Source organism: Haliaeetus albicilla, chromosome 15, assembly GCF_947461875.1.
Source record: "Haliaeetus albicilla chromosome 15, bHalAlb1.1, whole genome shotgun sequence".
NCBI lineage: Eukaryota > Metazoa > Chordata > Aves > Accipitriformes > Accipitridae > Haliaeetus > Haliaeetus albicilla.
Window position 1 is genome coordinate 35,767,500 of NC_091497.1, and position 21,993 is coordinate 35,789,492.

Here is a 21,993-nt window from a genome sequence, read left to right on the forward strand (position 1 = left end):
CCTCTCACATACCAGACAAGCCAGGCAGCAGCTCTTGTTAGGACTGAAGTTTTATATTTTTACACCAGAGGCTCCTCACATGCAGCGGGGCTGCCGAAAGCAGAGGTTCCTTTCTATTACTCAGGTCAGAGTGTGCTTTCTGGTCTGCAGGGATCAGACTCCAGGATCAAATGCTTGTCTCTGTTCAGCATTCCTCCAAGAGACATGCGAGGGAGTTTTGCTTGTGTAGACAGATTTGTCCCTGGGTTCCCCTGGGGAGTAGTGCACAGCATGCTCTGGAAACCACGAGCAACGGGTATTCCTGTTGGAGTGAATTACATTTGCCAGAATTAATTTATTCAAATAAGAAACATATTCATCCATTTCCTGCTATATATTGTTTATAAAATCAGTGGTGCAGCATCTCCAGAGAGTCATGAGCCAACTGCTGCATATGACCTGCTCTGGGATTCAGGCTGCAACAGGAAACTCAGTTTGGAACAAGAATTCTCTCTTAAATGAACTTTTGAAACTGGATCTCCATTGTGAAATATTTGGATATTGAGCAATGGAAGAATGTGGAACATAAACACTAGCAACTGCTTCCTTTGAGCGTTAGCAAGCTTCAGCAAGCAGGCTGGGTGCTGCTGTGGTACAGGGCACACAAGGAGGCTGGTGAGAAAGCAAGTCTTGTAGGAGTGCATTCATAATATGCTGATTAAATTGCACTACTTGCTTCCGGATAGCCATTTCTTCTAGTTACTAGTGTGGGTGAAGCATTTGTAGGTGAAAATTAATAGTGCCTTTTGTCTCTCAAGTCTCTATGAGAGTCCTTTGTTTACTGCCTATGATTCTGCTAAGAAGTAGTATTAGACTGTTCAGAGGGTGGGTTTGTGTCATCTGCTACATCCTGAACATTCTGCTCAGAGAAATCTAATTTAATCAGGGATTACTTGGATGTCCTACTGAGCCACACTAGGATTTGACTTGCAGGCAAAGAAAAGAGGGCACACTCTTTATTGGCTCTAATTCAGTGATGGTCCAAAGCTGCAGGGAGTCAGCTCAGACCTCAACAAAATATATTGCTGCTTCAGCAAAGTGAGCAGAAGAACACCATGCCCTTTTGGAAGCAATTCTGAGCCAGCAGCTCAACAATAAGGAAAACACTTCTTTTTCCTTTTTTTTTTTTTTTTTTTTCAAGTAGTGTCTCAAAACTTTTATCTGTGTAATGATGCAGATTTCTAAATTATACAAATTATACCTGTCAGCAGTAGCTTTGATCTGTTCAAGGGTAGCTTGACAAGCAAAACCTCAAGCAAGAGTAGGACACTGCATTGCTTGGAAGGGGAAACTGAGTTAGAAGTTTTCTTTTCAGCCAGGCTCAGTGCCAGAGCTTGAAACCAGCTGTGAGCTTTAGAGTCATCACAGCGCTGCAGTGAAATCTTTAAATAGCACACTGACCTTCAGGGTGGCCTTCCCAAGGACCCCCCACAGACACCTGTCTTCATGGCCATTCTGGCCCACAAGCCTGCTTACTGCATCCACATCATCCCTAAGGAGTAAAAAACCAGCAATGGTGAAGAGGCAAAAACCAGGAGATGAGAGACTACATATTGTGCGTGGGTCAAACACTCAGCCCTGACTCTTCTCTCTTGTGGGGGTGCAGTGGTATCTGTATTTGTTGAATGCCTGAGAGATTACTTAGTTTGACTCAGGCTGCACTTATTCTTTTATTACTGGAACATAAATATCACCAGAATGTACTCCTAAATAATGCCCTCCTGCCTTGTGATTATTTCCTTATGTTCTGTTCTCAGTTTTAATTCCCACTGAAATATTACATTCCAGATTCACAAAAAACACATAGAAAATGCCACGTAGCAGAAGAGTGGTGATTTCTCCCAGGCCATAGGAACAGGGTTCAGACACTTTCTTTTTTTCCTTTTCCCTTCCTCACATTACCTCCCCAGTCTTGTTCGAAACACTGGCATGTAAATTGGGCAGCACAGATCCCACTGCAGATGAGTCACCCCCAGAGGTGCCCAAGGTCCCATGAGGGTTATGGCTATACTGAAGCCCCTTCACAATTAATCTGTTGTTTTTGCCATTATGAGCTAAGTGAAAGCTGGTGTGGGGAGACCACTGAGGTAGAGCCTCCGGGTATATATCCAAGATGTATGTTTGTGAGAAGTATGCATGTATCTAGAAGCAAGGATAGAAGAAACTCTTCTCCCTCCTTTCCCTAAGAAATCATGCATCTCTGCTGTCCTGCTGACTCCTGATTTTTTCTTAGTAAAGCACTTAGATATTTGTCTAGGTTTAAAGCATCATCTTAAACAAGCCCAGGAACAGACTGACCATGATTCTTCACTGATTCACTTCATACAGTCACCTAGGCTTAAGCTTAACAAGGCACTCATTCCATTGGTTTTCTTGTGTTTGAGCTTCAAAGAGCTCTAATCCTCGCTGGGTGTTGTTCTCCAGCAGCCGTCTCCCAGCGAGCTTGCATCCAAGTGTAAAACGGGAGACAAAGGGGTGAGGACATGTAAGCAATGAACCGTACAGGTGACTCCAAGGAGCCATGGCCTCAGCAGCACCTTCACAGCCCGTCTCTGAGACACCACAGTGCACAGTCTGAAGGAGGTAGTAAGGGAACATTTGCAGATACATGGGGAGAAATCCTTATCAGCCAAAAGGCAGCATGAAAACACATGGCTGCGCGCTTCATGGAAGCATGCATAGTTGGGAAAACGAAGATGCTAACAGTTAAGCCTGAAGTCAATGCAACTCTCGGCATGCTTGAAGTCAGGCAGTGGCTGAAGAGCTTTGGCAAGGCAATTGCCTAGGGCTGTACAAACTGGACCAAAAAGTATCATGGAGATCTCACAACAATTTTAGCTTTCAGCTTCCAAACACACTCATTCTGATCTGTTTTTACACAGTTGAGGAGTCTCACTGACTTTGGTTCTCCTGTCTGCACTGACCATGGTTTTGGCTCTGCCAGGCCTGAGCACTCTGCCCTGGACCAGCAAAGCACTTCTTCATGTTTATTTTTAAGCAGGCGAGCAGCCTCATTACCTTCATAATTCTTGCATGATACATTCTTTAATGGGTCTACTGTTACCACAGTTATCACTGTTACTTTCCACCTCATTTATTTTCCCTCCACTTCTTGGCCTTTTCCCCTAACTCTCTCAGTTTTCTGGTAACATATGTACTTTTAAGTATTATGTCTTTTTGCTTCTCCAAGTTTGAGTTTGCATAGACCTTTCATTCACAGTGAAAGGATATCCAATAATTAACCGGTATTACAGTATTGTTTCCTTTTCTTATTAAGGGAGGATAGATCGCTGTTTCATAAACCTACACCATCGTTATGGTACTCCAGAATGTACTCATTAGGAAGAATTACACAGACAATTAAAGATTCTCATTTAATTTCTCCCTTTTATTCATGGTTAAGAATGTGAATGAACTAAACACATAAGTTACTGACACTTTTCTGTATGGATGTTTTGTCTGGCATATTTTGCCAGACAGCTTCCCTGTTGCAAGAAAATACTGAAATTAATTATCTTATTTTCCTCATTAGTTATCACAGATGAATAATTTCTCGGTATTTAACAAATCCGGTATGGATATAGCACTGAAAATTCATATCCAGCATGAGAATATTCAGCAGAGATACTGTTTGGTGAGAAGATGTTTACATTTGTGCATTTAGCCTTGCCTTAACTGATCTAAAATTAGACCTTCTCTGGACTTCAGTGCCACTGCTGTATAAAACCTGGGCTCAAAATAGGAAGTAGTGTCTCTCTGGTGCCTAATGACCGCTCTTGGGCCAGGTGTTCTGATAACATGTTGGCGCTCCCTTCCTGTCGCAGACCCAGCTGCCCACATCCATCCTTCTCTCTCGTATTTATTTCTAACCCTGAGCTGTGCCAGATGCTTCATAGGTCCCTGAATGCATCATAACAATGTAAGAACAGCCCTGCTTTGTCAGACCATGGGCTCACCTCACCTAACATCTGGCCTCCTGACAGCAATGGCCCAGGAAAAACTAGAATGATGCACTTTTTCAGCATACCTGCACAAGACTGCGGCTGAGAAACTATTGTTGGTGACAGTCACCAAAAGCAATGACTTTGCAGGTCGTTACCCCAGTATATTCTTCCATGTAGTTGTTCAGTCAGCTTTTTGAACCCTTGCAAACTTTTAGCAACTGCAACACTGAAGTTTGTAAACTCTTCTAGTGCACCGCAGCATGCAAAGAAATCTCTTTCCCTCCCTTCCTGATTTAACTTACACTTGTCCACTAAAAAGAACTGAAAGAACAGGTTTGCTTATAACAGCAAATAATCAGACCTGCTACATATAGGAGTAACGGTGGCATGGTTTGTGCCTATGAGCCCATGGATGGCAGCCATCAGCCTGGCTAACGACAGGACGTAAGTGGTTGCTGGGGTCCAAACTGTTGAAAAGCTCTGTAGTTTGGCCATATATCAAACATGCACACTTTGTGAATCAGGAACAGAAGTGACAGTAGTAAATTCCCTAAAAACATTGTCTGTCAAATCTGGTGGCTGTTTTGGTTTTTTATTTTAAATTAGATCTTCATTTCCTTGCCAAAGCAATGCCAATTTTTTGTTCTATAAAAGCTCAGTTTCTTTTAGGTAGCACTGTGCAGATGAATGATGGGAACCCTGGAGCGTGGATTTTCTGGCATTGTATTTTACAACAAACTACTAATGACTAGATCGGTTTCTAGACTGATATCATTATTTACTTGATTCATACACCATTTCTGCATTCAGATATTGTCCTGCCCACACACTTTTACGAATATTCCATCAGTGTAAGTATAAGTAACACAGCTGAACTTGGACCTTTGTAAGTGCCTCCACAGCACAGCATGTCAGGAGTGTCATGCAGATGAGCATCCTTCAGTCTTGACCGTAGTCACCACCGTAGTAGTAACATTTAACACAGGCAATCATAGTAGATGCTATAGGGACAGTCAAAAGCTATTGTGAAGCTATGGATTATTGCAGCCTTCAAGCCAGGCGGTGACAAAGACAGAGGTGAAGTTTGTATCTGGAAATGACTCCATTAATGCGGGCAGTAACAAGCCAGAGCTGGATGCAGGCACAACAGGGGTTAGCAAGAAATTGGTCCCTAGCCGTACCGTATGAAGCAGGCATACAGGTCAAGAAGTGTTAGTTGGGGGGGAAATATGTGCCTTTCTCAGCCCACTCATTAAATCTAACCTTCTAAAATTGCTTATGGACAGCTTTTCAAGGAGCACCCAGTGTGAGGTCTGGAATAGATGGTGTTTGCTCAGTCAGTCCTTCCTGCCTGGTACTCAGCTGTGATAAGAAGCAGCATAGGTGACTCAGAGATTTGGACATGGCTTGTGGTTTCAATTCACGCAACCCACAGACACATGACTTTTTTTCCACATTATTACTGAGTTACGCTACAGTGAATGTTAATGACCCACAATGAAATGATTCCCTACACCAAGCAAGGCAGACTGCTATCCACAAATTCCCCATTTTCTTTCTCTTGCCTCTATTAAAATAATTAATCACACTGGGGGAAAGCACACACAGCCTTGCTGTGAGGTCATAGTGAAATGATACATCACAAAGGCTATAAAAACATTATAAACACAAAATTACCAGCAGCATTTAAAAAGAAAAAAAAGAAACCACTCTGGAAAATAAACCAGAGAAGTGAGAAGCTCGTTGCCCAGCTTTAAAATCAGGAGTACCCCCACTGACACACAGTAGTAATATTTGCCAAATGAGGGACTTCAGCGGGGAACACAGAGGCCGTGCAGGAGGCTTTTTGATGGTCAGGAGGCAAGCAGCAGGTGATGCTGGAGAGAGGGAAAGGCTGTGTCCCGACACACGTTGAGCGAAGGCATGTTGCGGCCTCACCACGGCTGGCACGGTTACTGACGTCCTCCACCAAATGGTGGGTGGCAGTGCAAGTGACTGCTGTGCACATCCCGTCTCAGCCAGGACAGTCCTCAAGGACATAACCAGGAAAGCTGATGCCTGCTGCTCACCTTATTTCTCCGCTTAAAATCACCATGCACTAGTAAGCAAACATTTCTGCTAGGCTAGCAAAGAATTACAGCACCCAGGCTTCATGAGTACAAGTGCCCGTTGTTGATGAAGTAGGTCAGCAAAGAGCAAGCAGCCAGGCTGGACATGCTGTGCCAGTGCGGGTGAAATCTGTTTCGCTCCCAGCTCCGGCTGTTCCAAGGAAAAGCACAGAGGGGACTCACAAGTGAGCTTTTGATGGTGCTGTGCTGCTGCCAAATGATCTCCCTCTGCAAGCGCAGACAAGTGACAAATCCCTTCCCAGGAGCCAGGGAAGGCGGCAGTGGTGGTTGCCAGGAACAGAGGTGCTCACAGATGCTGACCTGGGGCTCTAAAAGAGGACACTGAGACTGGGGGCTTGACGCTATACTGCGCAGTGGGGGAAGGATTTGTCCGTTGGTCTGCAATCAATGCCACATTCACTTTCTGGTGATGGGGTATCGGTGTGGAAGCAGACCTGTTGCCCCATCTGCCTGCTGAGCTCCTGCCACTCCTCATGTGGCACAGCTCTGGTGTGGAAGCTGCCTGCATTAGCACCACGGTGAAACTGGACCGGGCAGTCTGCAAAAAAGAGTGTGGTACACCACTGCAGTGAGAGTGCATTCAAAGATCCACAATGAAATAGGAAAACATTTTGTTTGCTGATGGAAGTACCTTTTTCTCCCGCACTAGGCCTGTCTCATGTAATTCAGAGGTTAAAATGGGAATAATCCAGGGGACTGGCATAGCCCAATACTACCAGAGCCAGAGACAGGATTTCATGCATGGAAAAGAAAATTGATTTTATCTAAATGTATTTCTCCAAATAAACCTGATTCTTCTTTAGTGGGCTTTAAGGAAAGCAGGAATAATACTGGAGCAAATCTGTCTGTTGCAAGTGCTAAGTCAATGTACCAGGTCAGAAACATTTACTAAGATAATCTTTAAAGCATGAAAGTCCACAGCAACTTAAAAATCTATTGTAAGCAACAGCACACCATGTTTGCAATAATTTCTTTGTAATATCATGTTTCATCATTTGCTCTAATTGCGTTCTGCTGAGAAACAATGCTTTTGATCATGTCTGCTTTCTAATTTCCCCCCTCTAGTCAGTCAAGAAAAAAGGATGATACGGTTTCAAGAATAAAATTAAGATTCTGTGGCTATGCAAATAGCTAGAAATTAGCATGGACTAAGTTACAAATATATACATACATGTATGATTTACAGGAAGGAGAAAATGTGCTCAGAATGCAAAATGCAGCATAATTTCTGTTCGTAGTATAACCCTGGAGTGTTATCAAAGTAAGTGTGGTGCTCTTTAACATGAAAAGGCAACAAAGTTCACTCTGTAGTCAGAATTTTAATAGAACAAATACAGAAGCAGAAGAGAAACCGCTGATGAAAAGATGGTGCATCCCCAAAGGAACCTCTACTGGGGATAAACTAAAAGGAGTTAACTGTTTGGATAGAATCCAAATAAACTTTATGTTTCATATTACTTGTTTATTTTTGAACTAGGAAAAAAACCCCCACCAACCTGAGTTTGCACCTTATTAATGGAAATCAATTAGAAACAGTCCAAAAATCAAATAGAAGCCAAGTGAAATGCAGAGCTGACTAGAGGCTCTGAAGGAAATGTGCTTTGTATTAACTAGGCTATTAGAGAAAACAAAATATAAAAGCAGTAAGAGCTTCAAAGAAATGCAATGGACCAGGTCCAAATTCCCAGCAACACACTAGGCTGGAAAAGATTCACTGGACCATCTAATTTATTTAACACTTTCAATTCCTAAAAGTGTATCAGTTATAAAAAATACAGCATATATTAAAAACCGCATTACTTTTCTTTGAAATTAATGAATGGCTGCTGGATTTGAGCTCCTATTTTCCACTTAAAAAACACTTAATATAACCAGAAGCTAAATAGTTTGGGATGCTCAAAGCAGAGGAATGCAAACAAAAGAAATCTTGGGCAGTGGAAGATTATGAGGAATAAAGGCTATTGAAAAAAAATTACTCATACAATATCATGTTTTAATTCTGCTAGAGATTTCTTTGTTTCTTGTAAATGCAAGTTCTGCCCTAGTTTTGAAGGCATGATGCTGAAGTTAAAGTACACTTCCTCTGCATGACAGTGCTACAGTCGCTCTGTGCCCCACACCACATGAAAGACAGCTTCACTAAGTGAGCTAGCAGTGTGAATCCTGACGTGAGGGTGTAAAAAGGAACGAAAAAACACTTCAGCTTTCCTGCAAAGCTCCCACATGTCCAAAGGCGATAGGGAAGATGTTGTCTCCCCTCCCATCCCTCAGTGACTTTTCCTGCCTCCCTCCTGTTCCGTCCTCTGCACCTACAGGCAGGTGCCTTCTGGCCTCTCAAGGCTCAAAGCCGTATTCCCCTAAGAAGGAAATCAAGAGCAAATTCTCCATCGCTGTAAACTGGCTTGGGTGCATTGGCTTCACTGGAGTTATACTAACTAAACCCACAAACTACAGGAGATTCAGAGCATTTAAAATCCTAGAAAAATATTTTGAGAAGGTAGTAAACCGTAGGCACATGTGATGCATGTGAAGAGGGTGAAGTCTTGGGTGAATCAATGGGAAAAAAAGCTCAGAGACCAGTGAGGTCGAGGACACACACCTTGTGCATATGCACAGTGATGTACCCCCATGTCCATGCATGCCTGCTTTCCGTGTTACTGACAGCGCCAGGTCTGCTTTGAGCTCAGGTTGGGGTGTGAGCTTGAGTGACCTTAATTCCCCCAAGGGAAGAAAACTTTGTACCACGATCCCCAAAACAGCTAGATGGCTTTTGAACCTGCACACTGGGCTTCACCCAGCAACCTGGAAATCTGTGACGGGCTCTCACAGCTTTGAAGGCCAGTGGGGCAGAGGGAAGGGGGAACTTGTACTGTCTGCAGATGAACAGGAGACTTTCCTCTCTATTGCTGCCAAGCCAGCGCTTCTCATCAGCATCCAATCACGGCCAGAAGTGCCTTAAAAGAAAGAAAGAAGCTCTTTGGAACAGAGTCCTTCAGTGTATCATCCCAGAGCACAAAGCAGCCCCTAGCTCTAAGGAGGGCCTCTTAGGTACTGACTCAGTATAACAAATTGTAATAAAAAAAATAATATATACTATTATTTTTGTAGGTAGGGATTTTCCCCCTCTTTCTCTCCCTCTGAAACTTGCCAAGCTAGAGATGAAGACAATGGCTTCTTTGTTACCCCTGGAAAAGCAGGGAAAGAGAAAAGATTTTTTTGTTGCTATTGGAGGAGATATCAAAGAAATGAAAAAGAATGTTTATATTCCCATAGGCTTTTGTGTAGCTGTGAGCATCTCAAAGGCAGGACAAGAGCTTGGAGAATACACAAAGATTTTAAAAATCCAGGCTCAGCTTTAGCCTCTCTGCAGTGCACAGAGACAAGGCACCAGTCAAAATATCTGTGTCAGTGAGTGTTTGCATGTACAGGTGAAAGCAAGAGAGATAAGAAGATGCAGGGAAATAGTAAAAGAGAGAAGGTGAAAATGGATGGCTGGTTAGGGAGGGACCAGAAAAGGGAAAAAAAGATAAGATATATTTAGTCACCATAAAGAGTAACAAATTTTGTTACAACTGGTACAAATATTTCACTTAAAGTACTTTGGTTGAAAAATGATATTAAAATAAATGTTTAGAAAAATGGAATTTCAGTATTTTCCTTCTTTTTAATGAAGCCTAAACCCCAAAATCTATCTTGGAACTTGAATTTTACCCCTTTCGCAGGTTAGAGTAGAAAGCAGGAAAAAATCTAACAGAGAGGGAATGAAATGAAGGAGAAAAGAAACAGTGAAATAAACGAAGGGGGGAAATTGCAAATCTGAACATTCTGATAATTGTTATTTCTGACAAAACGTATATACATATCATTGAGCAAAAAAAGTGTTCCTCTTAAAAACTAACATTATTCTCAATTATTCTGCACAGTAAGCAGGCTCATTTTTCAATGACATCTTGTTATTATTATGTATTGCATTCATTACAGGAGAGCCCAGAGGTTTTCAAGCTTCTGTCATGCTGAGTAAGTACAATATTTAGGAAAGATTATCCTCATCTTAAAGAACTGACAAGTTAACTAGGGACAAGATGCAACAAGTGGGCAAAGAACATAAGAAGAGAAGATGGAGAGGAGGAGTAAGGTGAGGGACCGTGGTGAGAACACAAGGAGCCCAGCTGGAGGGATTCACTACGTATTTCACAAGCGCCTTCTCCTTTGACTTGTATACAAAGCCATGGGCTCTGGTGTCTCCCCCAGAAGTCACCTTTTCCATGATCCGTGAGTACAGTGGGACTGAAAAGGGAGCTGATGGGCTGGGTGCTAGGCTCTCAGTTGATGCAAGAAGTGTGGTGGAGGCACGCCAAATAGCACACAAGCCACTGCCAGGAAACAGGTCAACACTGAAGCAATCACACGCTGGAGAAAGGCAGGAGGATGGATTAAGCAGACCTACTGCATAATTTCTCCTTGCATGTGAGTACATTTCTAAAGCATCCAATAATCAGGGAATGTAGCAGCTCGTAGGTACAAGAGTGACGCCTCTAAGGCCACAGGAGGTCCAGGATTGCCATCCATTAGCCACAGTCTTCTGCTTCCCTGCTCATGCATGCCTGTTGCTTATGTTAGAAGCACAGCTATCATGGACAGAAGGGCTCTAAAGTCTGTCCTCATGGTTGTGCCAAGCTCTCAGTTCATCTGTGGTTTAGTGGCCCCAACATGGGTGGTGGGAGACTTTTACTCCAATTCCTCTATATAACTTTGCATGGTGGGAGAAAGCAAGACTCAGTTTCCCCATCTACACCAGGGCTTTTTTAATCCAAATGTTCACAAACTGAGACGCTCCATTTGTGTCCATTTTCCTTGTATTGACCTTTGAAGTATCACCTATTGAGTACAAAACTGCGACTTGTTGCTCCCTAAGATTGGGGCCATGCTTTGCTCATTTATCGAAATCCGTGCCTGCTCCTCATCCCAAGTGCCATGAAAGGCCGAGGACTCTTCTTTCTGCAGCCTCAGACCAGCAGTGCCCCTGCACCACCAGGCACTGCCATGCTGTCGTGGTTTCAGCCCAGCCGGTAACAAAGGACCACGCGGCCGCTCGCTCACTCCTCCCGCCCCCCCTCCGGTGGGATGGGGGGAAGACGGAGGAGAGAAAAAAAAAAACCAAAAGTGGAACCTCGAGGGTTGAGATAAAGGCAGTTTACTGGAACAACACAAAGAAATTGCAACAACAACAACGGTACTAATGAAAAAGTATACAAAAAGAGTGATGCACAGTGCAACTGCTCACCACCCGGGACCCGACGCTCTGCCACTTCCCCCACCGAAAAGAAGAGCCCATCCCCCGGCCCGCTCCCCATTTATATACTGAGCATGATGTCACATGGTATGGAATAGCTCCTTGGCCAGTTCAGGTCAGCTGCCCCGGCTATGCCCCCCACCTCCCAGGTTCCTGTAAAAAAAATTAACTCTATCCCAGCTGAACCCAGGACATTATCCACCCCTTATTCTATACCATCTACATCATGCCCAGATCTTACATTTTCCAATCGACCACTACCACTTCCTTGTCTTATATATATAAGTATATGGACTTGCGTCCATCCCCATCACCCCTCCGCACACACACACACACGCAAATGGTATTCCTTTAGCGTATGGGCTATCCCTCTAATGTGTCCATTGATTTTATTTAGTCCATGACTTTGGGGCTCCATCTGTTGTAACAGTTCTTCAGGATAAGAGAGATGGTGTGAGATGTTGGGTTGTTGTATGCTGCCTCTGGAACTTGTGGCTAGTACATTTGGTGCAACTCACGCCCTTAGTCTGCAGGTCAAAGATGTTGATCTTGAGGAAATTGCTGGGTGTCAGTTCAAGTTCTGTCGCTGTTGTACTTGGCTCAGTTTCAAAGTCCATCCCGCAGTCATTTGGGTAATTCTTACAGTAATACCCTTGATATGGCATATAGACACTATAGATACAATGACATGCATTGGCAGGGTATTTAGCAGTTAGGTATCATACAGCCCAATTCATTGGCTATTCTCTCCCAAAATCAAATCTCCCTGAGGTACACATCGAACTTCCCCATCCTTCTGCATCACCCACCAGGTGTACCCAGGTCCCTGAGCAAAAACAACCCCTTGAATGGGTTTGCCTCTGTTTGAGGGAGGACTAACCCAGACTGTCTTTCCTAACATACTCCTCATGCGCACTACAGGGACTTTATCGCCTTCTACAGTATGTGGAAGTCTTGGTTGGGCGGGGCCAGCCCGATTGGCGGATCCTCTAGTATTAACTAACCAGGTGGCTTTTGTTAAATGAGTATCCCAATGTTTGAAAGTCCCACCCCCCATCGCTCTCAATGTAGTTTTCAGCAGTCCGTTGTATCGTTCGATTTTTCCGGAGGCCGGTGCGTGATAAGGGATGTGATATACCCACTCAATGCCGTGTTCTTTGGCCCAGGTGTCTACGAGGTTGTTTCGGAAGTGAGTCCCGTTGTCCGACTCGATTCTTTCTGGGGTGCCGTGTTGCCATAAAATTTTCTCTTCAAGGCCCAGGATAGTGTTCTGGGCAGTGGCATGGGACACAGGGTACGTTTCCAGCCATCCAGTGGTTGCTTCCACCATTGTAAGCACATGGCACTTGCCTTGGCGTGTTCGTGGGAGTGTGATATAGTCAATCTGCCAGGCCTCCCACTGTTTATATTTCAGCCATCGCCCCCCATGCGACAGGGGTTTTTGCCGCTTGGCTTGCTTAATTGCGGCACATGTTTCACATTCGTGGATGACCTGTGCGATAGTGTCCATGGTCAAGTCCACCCCTCGACCTCGAGCCCATCTATATGTTGCATCTCTCCCCTGATGGCCTGAGGTATCGTGGGCCCACTGAGCCATAAAAAGCTCACCCCTACGTTGCCAGTCCAGGTCTACCTGAGACACTTCAATCTTGGCGGCCTGATCTGCCTGCTGATTGTTTTGATGTTCTTCAGTGGCCCGACTCTTGGGTACATGAGCATCTACGTGACGTACTTTTACCACTAGCTTCTCTATCCGAACAGCGATATCTTGCCACAGTGCGGCAGCCCAAATGGGTTTACCTCTGCGTTGCCAGTTGCCCTTCTTCCATTGCTGTAGCCACCCCCATAGGGCATTTGCCACCATCCATGAGTCAGTATAGAGATAGAGCACTGGCCACTTTTCTCTTTCAGCAATATCTAATGCTAGCTGGATGGCTTTCACCTCTGCAAACTGACTCGATTCACCTTCTCCTTCAGCAGTTTCTGCAACTAGTCGTGTAGGACTCCATACAGCAGCCTTCCACCTCCGATGTTTTCCCACGATGCAACAGGACCCATCAGTGAACAGGGCATATTGCCTCTCATTTTCTGGCAGTTTATTATACAGCGGGGCCTCTTCAGCCCGTGTCACCTCCTCCTCTGGCAACATTCCAAAGTCTTTGTCTTCTGGCCAGTCCGTGATCACTTCTAAAATTCCTGGGCGACTGGGGTTTCCTATGCGAGCCCGTTGTGTGATCAGTGCAATCCACTTACTCCACGTGGCATCAGTCGCGTGATGTGTAGAGGAAACTTTCCCTTTGAACATCCAGCCCAGCACTGGCAGTCGGGGTGCTAAGAAGAGCTGTGTTTCAGTACCAACCACTTCTGAAGCGGCTCGAACTCCTTCATATGCTGCCAATATCTCTTTTTCAGTTGGAGTATAGCGAGCCTCGGATCCTCGATATCCCCGACTCCAAAACCCCAGGGGTCGGCCTCGGGTCTCTCCAGGTGCTTTCTGCCAAAGGCTCCAGGTAGGGCCATTCTCCCCAGCTGCAGTGTAGAGCACATTTTTAACATCTGGTCCTGTCCGGACTGGCCCAAGAGCTACTGCATGAACAATCTCCCGCTTAATTTGTTCAAAGGCTTGTCGTTGCTCAGGCCCCCATTTAAAATCGTTCTTCTTCCGGGTAACTTGGTAGAGAGGACTTACAATTTGACTGTAATTTGGAATATGCATTCTCCAAAAGCCCACAACACCTAAGAAAGCCTGTGTTTCCTTTTTATTAGTCGGTGAGGACATAGCTGCTATTTTGTTGATCACGTCCGCAGGGATCTGAGGACGCCCGTCTTGCCATTTTACTCCTAAGAACTGGATCTCCTGCGCAGGTCCCTTGACCTTACTTTCTTTTATGGCAAAACCAGCCTTCAAAAGGATTTGGATTATTTTCTTCCCTTTCTCAAAAACTTCTTCTGCCGTGCTGCCCCATATGATGATGTCATCAATATATTGCAGGTGTTCTGGAGCTTCACCTTTTTCTAGTGCAGTCTGGATCAGTCCATGGCAAATAGTGGGGCTGTGTTTCCACCCCTGGGGCAGTCGATTCCAGGTGTACTGGACACCCCTCCAAGTGAAAGCAAACTGTGGCCTGCACTCCGCTGCCAAAGGAATGGAGAAAAATGCATTAGCAATGTCAATTGTGGCATACCACTTAGCTGTCTTTGATTCCAGTTCATATTGAAGCTCTAACATATCTGGCACAGCAGCGCTCAGCGGTGGCATGACTTCATTCAGCCCACGATAATCTACTGTTAGTCTCCAATCCCCATTAGATTTCCGCACGGGCCATATGGGACTATTAAAGGGTGAGTGAGTCTTGCTGATCACTCCTTGGCTCTCCAATTGGCAAATCAGCTTATGGATGGGGATCAGGGAGTCTCGGTTGGTGCGATATTGCCGCCGGTGCACCGTCGTGGTAGCAATTGGCACCTGTTGTTGTTCAACCTTCAGCAACCCCACAACCGAAGGGTCTTGGGAGAGACCAGGCAGGGTAGACAGCTGTTCAGTCTCCTCCGTCTCCAATGCAGCTGTACCAAAGGCCCAACGGTACCCTTTTGGGTCCTTGAAATACCCCCTTCTGAGGTAATCTATACCAAGGATGCACGGGGCCTCTGGGCCAGTTGCAATGGGGTGTTTATGCCACTCATTCCCGGTTAGACTCATTTCGGCTTCCAATACGGTTAGCTCTTGGGATCCCCCTGTCACACCAGAGATACAGATGGGTTCTGCCCCTTTATAACTTGATGGCATTAGGGTACATTGTGCACCAGTGTCTACTAGAGCCTTATATTTCTGTGGGTCTGACGTGCCAGGCCATCGAATCCACACTGTCCAGTAGACTCAGTTGTCCCTCTCCTCCACCTGGCTGGAGGCAGGGCCCCTCTAATCCTGGTTAGAATATCTGTTACCCACTTTTTGCACATGTGAATCAGAAGTCCCTTCAAGAGGATCAGAAATGAGATCGGCCCATCTACTGCGCCCGGGGGACTGCTCACGGGAAACTGGAGCAGCAGTTTTCCAAGAAGAATCTTCTTTTCTGGTTGCTTTTTCTCGCAACTCCCGTACCCGTGAATCCAAGACTGAGGTAGGTTTTCCATCCCACTTCCTCATGTCCTCTCCATGGTCACGCAGGTAAAACCACAGGTTAGCCCGTCGTGTGTACTTTCTCTCTCCTCTCTCTTGGGCAGAGGAACGCTTACTCCCAATAACTGCAATGCGGGCCTGTACAGGTGAGGAGGAGGACATATCCACTTTGAATTGCTGGAACTCTCGGGACAATTCCTCTACAGCTGAGACACAGGCCCGTAGGGAGGAAGAGACTTCCTTCATATTGCCGGAGTTGGACAGCCAATTCATCCACCGTTTGTCCATAGCCTTCTTTCCAGGACATTACTGCCAATGAGTTGGCATAGGTTGGTGGTGCACTTCGTAGAAACTTCCGCCACATCGGTTGTGTGCATTGGACTTCATCTGGATCTGTGGGAGACTGTGCATTTTCTGGATCATTATAAATCACCTCCAGCACGGCTAATTCCCTCAGGTACTGAATACCTCTCTCCATGGTGGTCCACTTGCCTTGGTGACATGTAACTTCATCCCTGAAGGGGTATCTTTCCTTTACGCCTAACAGAAGTTGCCTCCAGAGGCTGAGGACTTGTGTTTTTCTCCCAATCGCCTTGTCGATACCCCCTTCTCTAGACAGAGATCCCAACTGCTTGGCTTCCTTACCCTCTAATTCCACACTACTAGCCCCATTATCCCAGCATCGGAGCAGCCAGGTAACAATGTGCTCACCTGGGTGGCGGCTAAAATCTTTTCGCATGTCACGCAACTCACTCAGGGATAGAGATCGGGTAATTATTTCAGGTTCTGCCTCTTCCTCCCGTTCTCGTGATGACCCTGGTTCATCTTCATCTCTCACTGAGCGAACTGATTTCTTTGTGTGTTTCTTTTTCTGTACAGGGGCGACTGATACTGGCACAGGTTGGTTCTCTGGTTTAGTGGCAGTATCTGTCACCGGGGTAGGGTTAGCCACGGTACCTGTTGTCGTGGTAGGGGCAGCCCCGGTGCTTGTCGTCGGGGTAGGGGCAGCCACGGTGTCTGTTGTCAGGGTTTGGGTAGCCACGGTGCATGTTGTCTTGTTTTCCATCTTTTCCCCCTTTTCCCCCTGGGGGTGCTGCATAGTATCAAGCAGGGTTTGGTAGATACCGGCCAGGGCCCAGCACAGTGTAGTGAGTTGTGTGTCTCTGGGATAGCCACAGCATTTTCCTTTCAAAAATTCTATCACTTCATGAGGGTTCTGCAGTTGTTTGGGAGTGAACTTCCAAGTCACTGGAGGTGAGAAGTTCTCTAGATACCTGCCCACATCCTCCCACACGCCGTGCCACCCATAAATATCCAGCTTTGGGACAGATCTCTGGGTGGTACTCTTAAAGAGCCTTTTTGTAGCCCTAGACAAGACCTGAAACATAGTCAGGAGGCATAGCACTAACAGCACACAGGCTTGCGCATCCCAAGGATATTCAAAATTCTCGAAAACTGTTGTAATTAGTTGGAAAGAGAAAAGGGAGGGGAACGGATGGGGGGAAGTATCCCCCCCGACTTCCCCATGGGTTGGGTGTAATTACCAATAAAATCCGACAGAAGGTGCCCAAAGTGTGGGAATGATATCACTGCCTCATACAGATACCAGCTTAACCTCATGACCAGTGATGTAATCATTTCACAAGTCGACATTGCCCAGTACAGCAAAATGATAATCCCAATCACTCTCCCAGAGATGAGATACGCAACTACAGGCAATACATAAAGCATATAAGAACTTACAAAACGCCACCATGTAAACAGCTGAATCAACATTGTGACTAACATCTATTTATCTAGTATAAGAAATGCGTATGACAAATTTGTTTCAACACGCTCTGGCCAGATCTGTCGTTATCTCAACCCTTCGTGCCCCACGTTGGGCGCCAAAAAGGACTGTCGTGGTTTCAGCCCAGCCGGTAACAAAGGACCACGCGGCCGCTCGCTCACTCCTCCCGCCTCCCCTCCGGTGGGATGGGGGGAAGACGGAGGAGAGAAAAAAAAAACCAAAAGTGGAACCTCGAGGGTTGAGATAAAGGCAGTTTACTGGAACAACACAAAGAAATTGCAACAACAACAACGGTACTAATGAAAAAGTATACAAAAAGAGTGATGCACAGTGCAACTGCTCACCACCCGGGACCCGACGCTCTGCCACTTCCCCCACCGAAAAGAAGAGCCCACCCCCCGGCCCGCTCCCCATTTATATACTGAGCATGATGTCACATGGTATGGAATAGCTCCTTGGCCAGTTCAGGTCAGCTGCCCCGGCTATGCCCCCCACCTCCCAGGTTCCTGTAAAAAAAATTAACTCTATCCCAGCTGAACCCAGGACACATGCCTAGTGCATGTCAGTGACCGTCATCTCATGCGCTGAGAAAGAATAATGGTGGGAGGTCTCATCACCATTTATCAAGATTGAACATTTTCTATGTCCCTATGGGTAGAGGACAACCACTGCCAGCTACTTTGGAAGCAATACCGTGTTTCTTGTCTGCTAACAGCAAAGAACTGCAGCTGCATATAGCATTGCATTGTTATCCTCCATGCAGATACAGCTCTTTTACAGAAGGGAAAATCTATTACTTACTGCTCTGGGCTATTTGCAGGAAAATATCTGCTGAGAAACTTTCCACCATGAGTAAAAGGTCTCAAAAATGTCTTCCCAACCTCTTTTATTTGTATTAAACTATGCTAATACATGCTCTTGTGACATTCCCAAGACTTGAGAAAGACAAAATTAGAAAAAAAAAAAAGGAATGGAACTTTTTTATTATTTAGCAATGACTCAGAGAATGTGTGAAACAAAAAGTTTTATGGCATTTGTTTGAGATTTCCCATGGTTGGTGAAAGACCCCCAGTAACAACTGCTTAGAGTATCATTGGCCAGAAACTTCAGCATTAGCAGATTTATGCCTTTTCTATTACCTGCAGCAATAAACTGCCTTAAAAAAACCCTCTTGTTCCCTAACTACAAATTGAACTTCAAGAAATGTATCTAGTATAGCCACAGGAAAGCACAAGGCAGAGTTGTGTGGAGTCTTAAAATTTTAGACGCAGGTCTTATTGCCTCAGAAGTTTGGATCGGATATTGTCCAACCTTAATCTATCTGCACTCCCTGGGCTAGGCAAAGCAAAATACACCCGAGTCAAAACCTTCTGCTGCAGTCAAATTAAAGGCATAAAAAAATAGGGTGCCTTTTGCAGACAAGGGGAAGCACTACAATGGGCTTGTGACCTTCAAATTCCCTGGCTAACTAGCTATAGGAGAACCTTGGCCTAAACTGGAGCATCTTAAGGGGTGTCATAAATTGGAAGAAGGATCTCTGGGAGCCTTGTGCTACACTGACATAGCTGGCACATTGCTAATTTCTTCAGCCTGGCATCATGAGGTTATACAACCTTGTCTGGTGACAACCCGTATCTCCTGTATCTGGAGAATTTGCTGCTCCAAAGAAAAGATGATTCAGTGGCTTTCTGCTCCCTTTACGCCTGCAGTGTAGTATAAAGCAACCCCAGGGAATAAGGCTTTTATTTTTAATGCCTGTTATGGGTTTGTGTGGTGGGTTTTTTTGGTAGCGGGGGAGGGGGCTGCAGGGGTGGCTCCTGTGAGAAGCTGCTAGAAGCTTCCCTGGCTCCAAGTCGGACCCGCAGCTGGCCCAGGCTGAGCCCATCAGTGACAGTGGTAACACCTGTGGGAGAGCAGATTTAAGAGGGGAAGCCTGCAGTGAGTAGGGGATTGGAATGTGAGAGGAACCCCTCTGCAGACAGTAGGGCCAGTGAGGAAGGAGGGGAGGAGGTGTGCTGGAGGAGGGGATGTCCCTGCAGCCTGTGGTGAGATGGCAGGCTGTTCCCCCAGCCCATGGGGGGGAGCAGGGAAGCAGATGCCCACCTGCAGCCCGGGGAGGAGCCCCCACTGGAGCAGTCGGATGCCCCCCGAAGATGGCCGTGACTCTCTGGGAAAGCCCGTGCTGGGGCAGTCTGTGACTGAAGAGCGGCCTGCGGGAAGGACCCACGCCAGGGAAGTTTGTGAGGAACTGCAGCCGGCAGGAAGGACCCCACGGCGGAGCAGGGGCCGAGTGAGGAGGAGTCCTCCTCCCCCTGAGGAGGAAGGAGCGGCAGAGACCAGGTATGACGGACCGACCCCAACCCCCATCCCTGTTCCCCTGCGCCGCCGGGGAGAGGAGGAGGTGGAGAGAACCGGGAGTGGAGGCGGGGGGGCTGGGGGGAAGGTGTTCTCAGGTTGGGTTTTACTTCCTAATATCCTTGTTTGGATTGGGTTGGTAGTAAGTTAGATTGATGTTGTTTCCTCCCCAAGTTGAGCCTGTCTTTTGCCTGTGACCATAAGTGGGGAGCGATCCCTCCCAGTCCTTGTCTCGACCTGTGAGCCTGCCTTTATATTTTCTCCTCATCTCACCGTGGCCGGGGAGGGGGGGGAGTAAGCGAGTGGCTGTGTGGTGCTTTGTTACTGGTTGGGTTTAAACCACAATAATGCCCAATGCCTGAATACTATTAGATTAGCTACATTGCGGCTGTGCCCATTAAACTCCCTACCTTACCTTTGGCAATTTCTCACCTTTGAAAGGTTACTGTTATTATTATCTGTATCCTGGTAGTGCCCGAATAACCACATAGCTTTAGCGGTTTTTTAGCACAGATCAATCTTTAGGGTGTAACAGAGCTCTAGCAAAATTGCTCTAAAGGGTCAATGAAGGCCCACTTATAGGCACAGTCCTAGTGATATCTGTGAGTCTACGGTGGTTAAGTAAGAGAAGGATATGTGTGTCCACCATCAATACTTCAGAGGTGTAGGCTCAGCTCTGTCCCACCATCATCTTGTTTCTCTCTTCTCCTGTACTGGCATGTTACTATGGAGCATATTCTCAGTAAAGCTTAGTCAAGAGGTTCCCAACCTGTGGTTCTGCTGAGGGGTTGTCAGCTGGTCTGTGAAATAATATTACACAGTAAAATATTTTAAATTTATGAACTCCCTCTGTGAAAAAGAAGGCTGAGACTGCGACATTTGGGAACCAGTGGTTTAGGCACTGAACTCCCACTGATGTCACAACAGGCTGCAGTTAGGAACCAAGCACAAGTACAGCCATGCACAAAGGTCCTGTGAATACGCTCAGCTTTGATTTTGTCAAGACTCAGTATCCTGCTACTAAAATGGAGATCATGGTCCTGTCATGCATCATGCAGAAAATATACAAGCAATATCCACAGACAGTGCAGTTTTCTGCACTTCTATGTATTTCCAGTCACAGCTCTTTTGGGGATTTGGCTGTGCCAGAGGCAGCACTAAAGTCCACAGGACAAGCAAACTAACCACTTCTCATGCTGAATACAATGGTAAACCACAGTGGCTGTGATCACTTTTCTTGCCAAAAGTGAGCATGCAAACAGTTGTCTCTGCCTGCAGCCATGTTTGTGTACAAGGCTCATTTGCTTCAATGTCAGCAACATCATGTCCATCTTGGAAATAGTAAGTTGGCAGCGACTGGCAGCAGAAGGTGCTTATGGCAGCCCCAACTTCTTCACTGGATGGCATTTCACCAGCTCCTGGGAAGCAGGAATAACAATGACACCATTGTCACCATGGGTTGACATAAAGAGAATAAGTACTGAAGGTAACATTTAGCACTTCAGGACTAGCTTTTTACTGGTGGCCATGAAGTCATCAATGTCAGCCTATAGTACTGAGATAGTTCAGCATTCCTACTTCAGAAAAAGTAGTGCAGTATCTCAGACTCCACAACTGTAGGTAAGTAGTGACTTTTAATGGCTGCTATTACATATAGCACTTCCAAAATGATTTAGAGACAATAACCCAAAAAGTTCCCCACTGGATTTTCAAAGGATTTCATGACAACTTTTCCCCTTGATTCATACCTCCTTCTGGTATTTCTTTGGCCAAAGAAAGATAAATTTGCCTCAGTTGTGACTAACCAACTTGAGTTTCTCAAATAATAGGAGCTCATGCAGTAAACCCCAGAGGTCACAGGTTCAGTCCCCACAGGCTGAATCTCTCTTGACACATGGTCTTAAAATTTCTTATATGTACAAGGCAAGGATATTAAGTAACTTGTCAAGCTAGAGTAGATGCCACTACTGAAGCTAGGGTCATAATTCAAGAGCTTCTAGGTGGCAGGATGTCTTCATGACATAACTGAGAACAAAAGAGACTGATCTAGGAATGTGAAATAAATGAAATGTCCCTGCTCACATTATCACACAAAGCAGCCAGGAATGACTAGAAACATAAATGGAGATTCACCTTGGAGAAATACACAGTTTAAGACAACAAACACATTTTTAGTAGAAAATATAATGCTGAAAATGACTCAGGGCGGAGAGGGAATAATAAATTAGGCAAATCTATAGCATGATAGAGTAATGCTAAATATCATAGAAAATATCAGCACCATGTATGAAAATAGCTCTAATATGCAATGGTGGGTTAGGAAA

General features: G+C 45.6%; 2 long non-coding RNA genes across 18 annotated transcripts in view; both read right to left on the reverse strand.

Moving 5' to 3' along the window:
• LOC104318055 (uncharacterized) overlaps nucleotides 1-21,993 on the reverse strand; it is an 83,761-nt gene that overhangs the window by 32,468 nt on the left and 29,300 nt on the right. For 9 of the 17 annotated variants that reach the window (XR_011327981.1, XR_011327965.1, XR_011327972.1 and 6 more), the window contains one exon: nucleotides 20,640-21,087. The exons of 1 other annotated variant lie outside the window; for it this stretch is intronic. This is a non-coding gene — a long non-coding RNA (uncharacterized lncRNA). Of the gene's footprint in view, nucleotides 1-1,440; nucleotides 6,651-19,464; nucleotides 20,470-20,639; nucleotides 21,088-21,993 lie in introns of those variants that run through there. 7 more of the 17 variants (XR_011327977.1, XR_011327975.1, XR_011327974.1 and 4 more) reach the window with 3 other exon arrangements.
• Nucleotides 7,421-10,717, reverse strand: LOC138689132 (uncharacterized). Its single transcript, XR_011327983.1, has 2 exons — nucleotides 10,371-10,717; nucleotides 7,421-9,066 (listed from the first exon to the last, which is right to left on the reverse strand). It is a non-coding gene; the product is annotated as an uncharacterized lncRNA (long non-coding RNA).